Source organism: Artibeus jamaicensis, unplaced genomic scaffold (genome assembly GCF_021234435.1).
Source record: "Artibeus jamaicensis isolate MK-2021 breed Jamaican fruit bat unplaced genomic scaffold, CSHL_Jam_final scaffold_666, whole genome shotgun sequence".
Classification (NCBI taxonomy): domain Eukaryota; kingdom Metazoa; phylum Chordata; class Mammalia; order Chiroptera; family Phyllostomidae; genus Artibeus; species Artibeus jamaicensis.
In genome coordinates, this window is record NW_026522053.1 from 1457320 (window position 1) to 1462113 (window position 4794).

General features: G+C 41.6%; 1 pseudogene; it reads left to right on the top strand.

Annotated features, from left to right (window-relative positions):
- The first annotated feature begins 2691 nt into the window (after window positions 1–2691).
- LOC128626571 (G patch domain-containing protein 4-like) lies at window positions 2692–4111 on the top strand (annotated as a pseudogene).
- Window positions 4112–4794: the final 683 nt, after the last annotated feature.

Below are 4794 nucleotides of genomic sequence, written 5' to 3' on the forward strand. Positions count from 1 at the left end.
AGAAAAGGAAATAAAAGGCATCCAAATAGGAAAGGAGGAAGCAAAACTGTCACTGTTTGCAGATGACATGATAGTGTATATCGAAAATCCTATAGACTCTACCCAAAAACTGCTCAAACTAATTAATGAATTTCGCAAAACAGCTGGTTACAAAGTCAATATCTAGAAATCAAAGGCATTTTTGTATACCAACAGTGAATCTGCAGAAGCAGAAATCAAGGCAAAAGTCCCATTCGATATAGCAAAAAGAAAAATAAAATATCTGGGAATAAACCTAACTAAGGAGGTAAAAGACCTGTATGCAGAAAACTATACAGCACTGAAGAAAGAAATCAAGGAAGACAGAAATAAATGGAAACATATACCTTGTTCATGGATTGGAAGAATTAACATCATCAAAGTGTCCATACTACCCAAAGCAATGTACAGATTCAATGCAATACCTATTAAAGTACCAATGGCATATTTCACAGACATAGAACAAACACTTCAAAAATTTATATGGAGCCATAAATGACCCTGAATAGCAGCTGCACTTTTGAGGAAGAAGAACAAAGTAGGAGGAATCACAATACCTGATATCAAACTGTATTGCAAGGCCATTGTAGTCAAAACAGCCTGGTACTGGCATAAAAACAGGCACATAGACCAATGGAACAGAACAGAGAGCTCAGAAATCAACCCAACTCTCTACAGTCAATTAATATTCGACAAAGGGGGCAGTAACAAAATGGAGTAAAGATGGCCTCTTCAGCAAATGGTGCTGGGAGAACTGGTCAGCTACGTGTAAAAAAATGAAACTTGAGCACCAACTTACACCATACACCAAAATAAATTCAAGGTGGATAAAAGACTTAAATATAAGCTGTGACACCATTAAAGTCCTAGAGGAGAACATTGGCAAGAAAATATTAGATATTCCACGCAGCAACATTTTTACCGATATGTCCCCTAGAGCAAGGAATATAAAGGAAAGAATAAACAAATGGGATCTCATCAAAATAAAAAGCTTCTGCATGGCTAGAGAAAACAGTATTAAATTAAAAAGACAACCAACTGTATGGGAAAACATATTTGCCAATGATAACTCAGACAAAGGTTTAATCTCCAACATATACAAAGAACTTACATGACTCCACTCTAAGAAGACAAATAACCCTATTAAAAAATGGGGAAAGGACTTGAACAGACACTTCTCCAAGGAGGACATACAGAACATCCAGAGACACATGAAGAGATGCTCAATATCATTAGCTATCAGAGAGATGCCAATTAAAACCACAATGAGATACCACTTTATACCAGTCAGGATGGGTATCATAAACAAAGCAACAAACAACAAATGTTGTAGAGGTTGTGGGGAAAAGGGATCCTTAGTTCACTGTTGGTGGGATTGCAGACTGGTACAACCATTATGGAAAACAGTATGAAATTTTCTCAGAAAAATAAAAATGGACCTGCCTTTTGACCCAGCATTTCCACTGCTAGGATTATATCCTAAGAATCCTAAAACGTCAATATCAAAGAACCTATGCACCCCAATGTTCATAGCAGCACAATTTACAATAGCCAAGAGTTGGAAGCAACCTAGGTGCCCATCAGTAAATGAATGGATCAAAAAATTGTGGTACATATATACAATGGAATTCTATGCTGCAGAGAGAAAGGAGCTACTACCCTTTGCAACAACATGGATGGAACTGGAAAGCATTATGCTGAGTGAAATAAGCCAGGGGTTGAAAGACAAATACCATATGATCTCACCATTAACAGGAAGCTAAACAACAAAACAAACAAACAAGCAGGAAAAAAAAACAAACAAAAAACAAAGACACTGAAATAGAGAACAAGGGATAGTGACCAGAGGGGAGAAGGAAGGGAAGTTAAGGGGAAAATGGGGGAGGGATTTGGAGGAACAAATAGGAAGGACACAGGGACGAGAACTAAGGGGGGTGGAAATGGGAGGGAGGTGGGGAGCAAGGGGCGGGGGAGGCTGGGATGGGAAAAATAGACAAAAAACTGTACTTGAAAAATAACTAAATAAAATTAAAAAAAAATTGTGGCACATATACACAATGGAATTCTATGCAGCAGAGAGAAAGAAGGAACTACCACTCTTTGCAACAACATGGATGGAACTGGAAAGCATTATGCTGAGTGAAATAGGCCAGGTGTTGAAAGACAAATAGCATATGATCTCACCTTTAACAGGAAGCTAAACAACAAAACAAACAAGCAAGCAGAAAAAAAAAAAACAGAGACACTGAAATAGAGAACAATGGGACAGCAACCAGAGGGGAGAGGGAAGGGAAGTTAAGGGGAAAAAGGGGGAGGGATTTGGAGGAACAAATAGGAAGGACATAGGGACAAGAACTAAGGGGGGTGGAAATGGGAGGGAGGTGGGGACCACTGGGGGTATGGGCTTGGATGAGAGTAAAAGACAGAAAAATGTACTTGAGTAACAAACAAATAAATAAATAAATATGCCCTGGCTGGTGTAGCTGAGTGGATTGAGCTCAGGCCTGCGAACCAAAGGATAGCGGTTAGATGCCCAGTCAGGGCACATGCCTGGGTTGCAGGCTGGTTCCCAGCAAGGGACACACAGGAGGTAATCACCTATTGATATTTCTCTCCCTCTCTTCCTTTCCCTCTAAAGATAAAAAAATTAAAAAAAATAAAGACACTGTACTAAAAAAAAAGTTTCTGAAGATGGCTACACTGACTTCAGATGGGGAGAAACCAGACAAGGACTTGGAAAGCTGCAGTGATGTCAACAACCAGGGGCCTTCAAAAATGTGAGACTTTCTCTCTGGCTGATGTGGTTCAGTGGATTGAGCATGGGCCTGAGAACCAAAGGGTTGCTGGTGTGATTCCCAGTCAGGGCACATGCCTGGGTTGTGGGCCAGGTCCCCAGTAGGGGATGTGCAAGATACAACCACACATTGATGTTTCTCTTCCTCCCTCCTTCCTTTCCCCTCTTTATAAAAATAAAAATAAATATTTTTTAAATGTGAGACTTCATTTTAGCCATGGGGTAAAATGTTCCAGGTCCTGGAAAAGTTCCAGGTCCTGAGCAGGAACTCAGTTTTGAAAGAATGTTTTAGGGGGAGGAGAGGTCAAGCTTTTATACCAGATGTTTGTAATTCCTGACTTCTCCCTCAACCCTCCAACAGTCTGACTGATGAGATGTTGCTCCAAGCCTGTGAGGGGTTCTGTGAGAGCACACAGGGCCGCCCCTCATGGGACTACAATGAAGGCTAAGCTTACTCAGTTGGAAGCCCAGGAGCAAGCCTTCCTGGATCAGCTCAAAGGCCAGCATCCTAGGATCTCTCAACTGCAGTGTGAGTACAAGCCTCTTTAAAAAAGAGAGAGAAAGAAGCAGAAAGAGAGGGAAGAGGCTACAGCAATTGAAAGGAACGCAGAAAAGGAATACCCAGAACACACTGACCATATTATCAGGAAAAGCAAGAGGAAAAGACAACATCAAGAAGTAAAGGTCACAGATGAGAGAGAGGGAATAATCGTAGAGGATGAGAAAAAATCCACAGGAACAAAAGATCTTGGAAAACTGAAGAGAAGAGAACAAACTGATCAGTGCCCCAGGTAAAGGAAGAAAAAGAAGAGGCAGCACCAGTAAGAGAAGCTGAGGGTCTTAGATAACAGAGGAGGTAAAGAGGCTCTAGGCAGTGTCAGAACAGAGGTCGAGAGCCGAGCACACTCTGATCCATGCAGCAGAAGCAGGAGGCAGCAACATGATGAGGAAGAACATAGAGGATAAAGAAGTTGAGGCTGCTGTAGATAGTGGGACCTGGGAAGCAGAAAGAAGAGTATGCAGTGATAAGAAAAGCAAAAGCAAGAAAAGACAGCAGCATCAAGAGGAGGATGTCTTGGCTATAAGAAATGAATATGAGGGGGTGTCACTAGGGAGAGCTCAAGCAGCAGAGGGAAGAGGAGGAGGAAGCTGCAAGCAGAGGAGAAAAGATCCAGAGTCAGCACTGGCTAGAGAGGGGGGAAAAAAAGAGAGAGACTGAAGGTCAGATCAGGGCAGGGCTCAATAGATTTTTTTCAGTTGTTGAAGCCTCAGACACCTGAGCTGATGCAGGTCTCCTGAACCCTCCCGTGAAGAGTCCTTAGTGGGAGAAAACAGAGCTATATAATACCAACCTGCTGCGAGGACAGCGGTATCACCATACTTTAATTGAAGGAGTGGGCATCTTCTTTTTTTGCAGCTTCTGACCCAGAGATCATGAACTCAAGTGCCAGTAGGAGCCAGGTAGCCAAGGGACATGGAGTGCTAAGGGCTGTGGTAACAGGAATGCAGATACCTTTTGGAATGGGAATCCTTGCTAAAAGAAGCTGGAAATGTAGACTTATGTGGTATGTCTTGTTTTGTTTTGAATATTATGAAGCTAAGTAGGTCTATGAGCTGGTTTCTAACACTATGGCAAATGATTCAATAAATGTCAGTTTGGGCTCCTGCCCTGAAAATTAAAAATAAGTCATATCAGCAAGGAAGTATGTGAATTACCCTGATTGTTTCATAAATTTTAAGTTTGTTTGAATTGGGGTTCAAACAATACCCCCATATTAACATTGGTTATCATGTCTCTTAAACCTTCCAAGTAAGTCAATTTTGATAGAGTAGGCAATTAGACAGACATGAGCAGAGTAGGAACCATATAGGCCAGATACAGAAGGTCACCAGGGCAGAAAGCCCTGGGGCGCCTAGCAACAAGAAAAATTGGAAACAGAAGTATTACAGTGTGGAACCTCACTCCCCAAGGCAACCTTTCC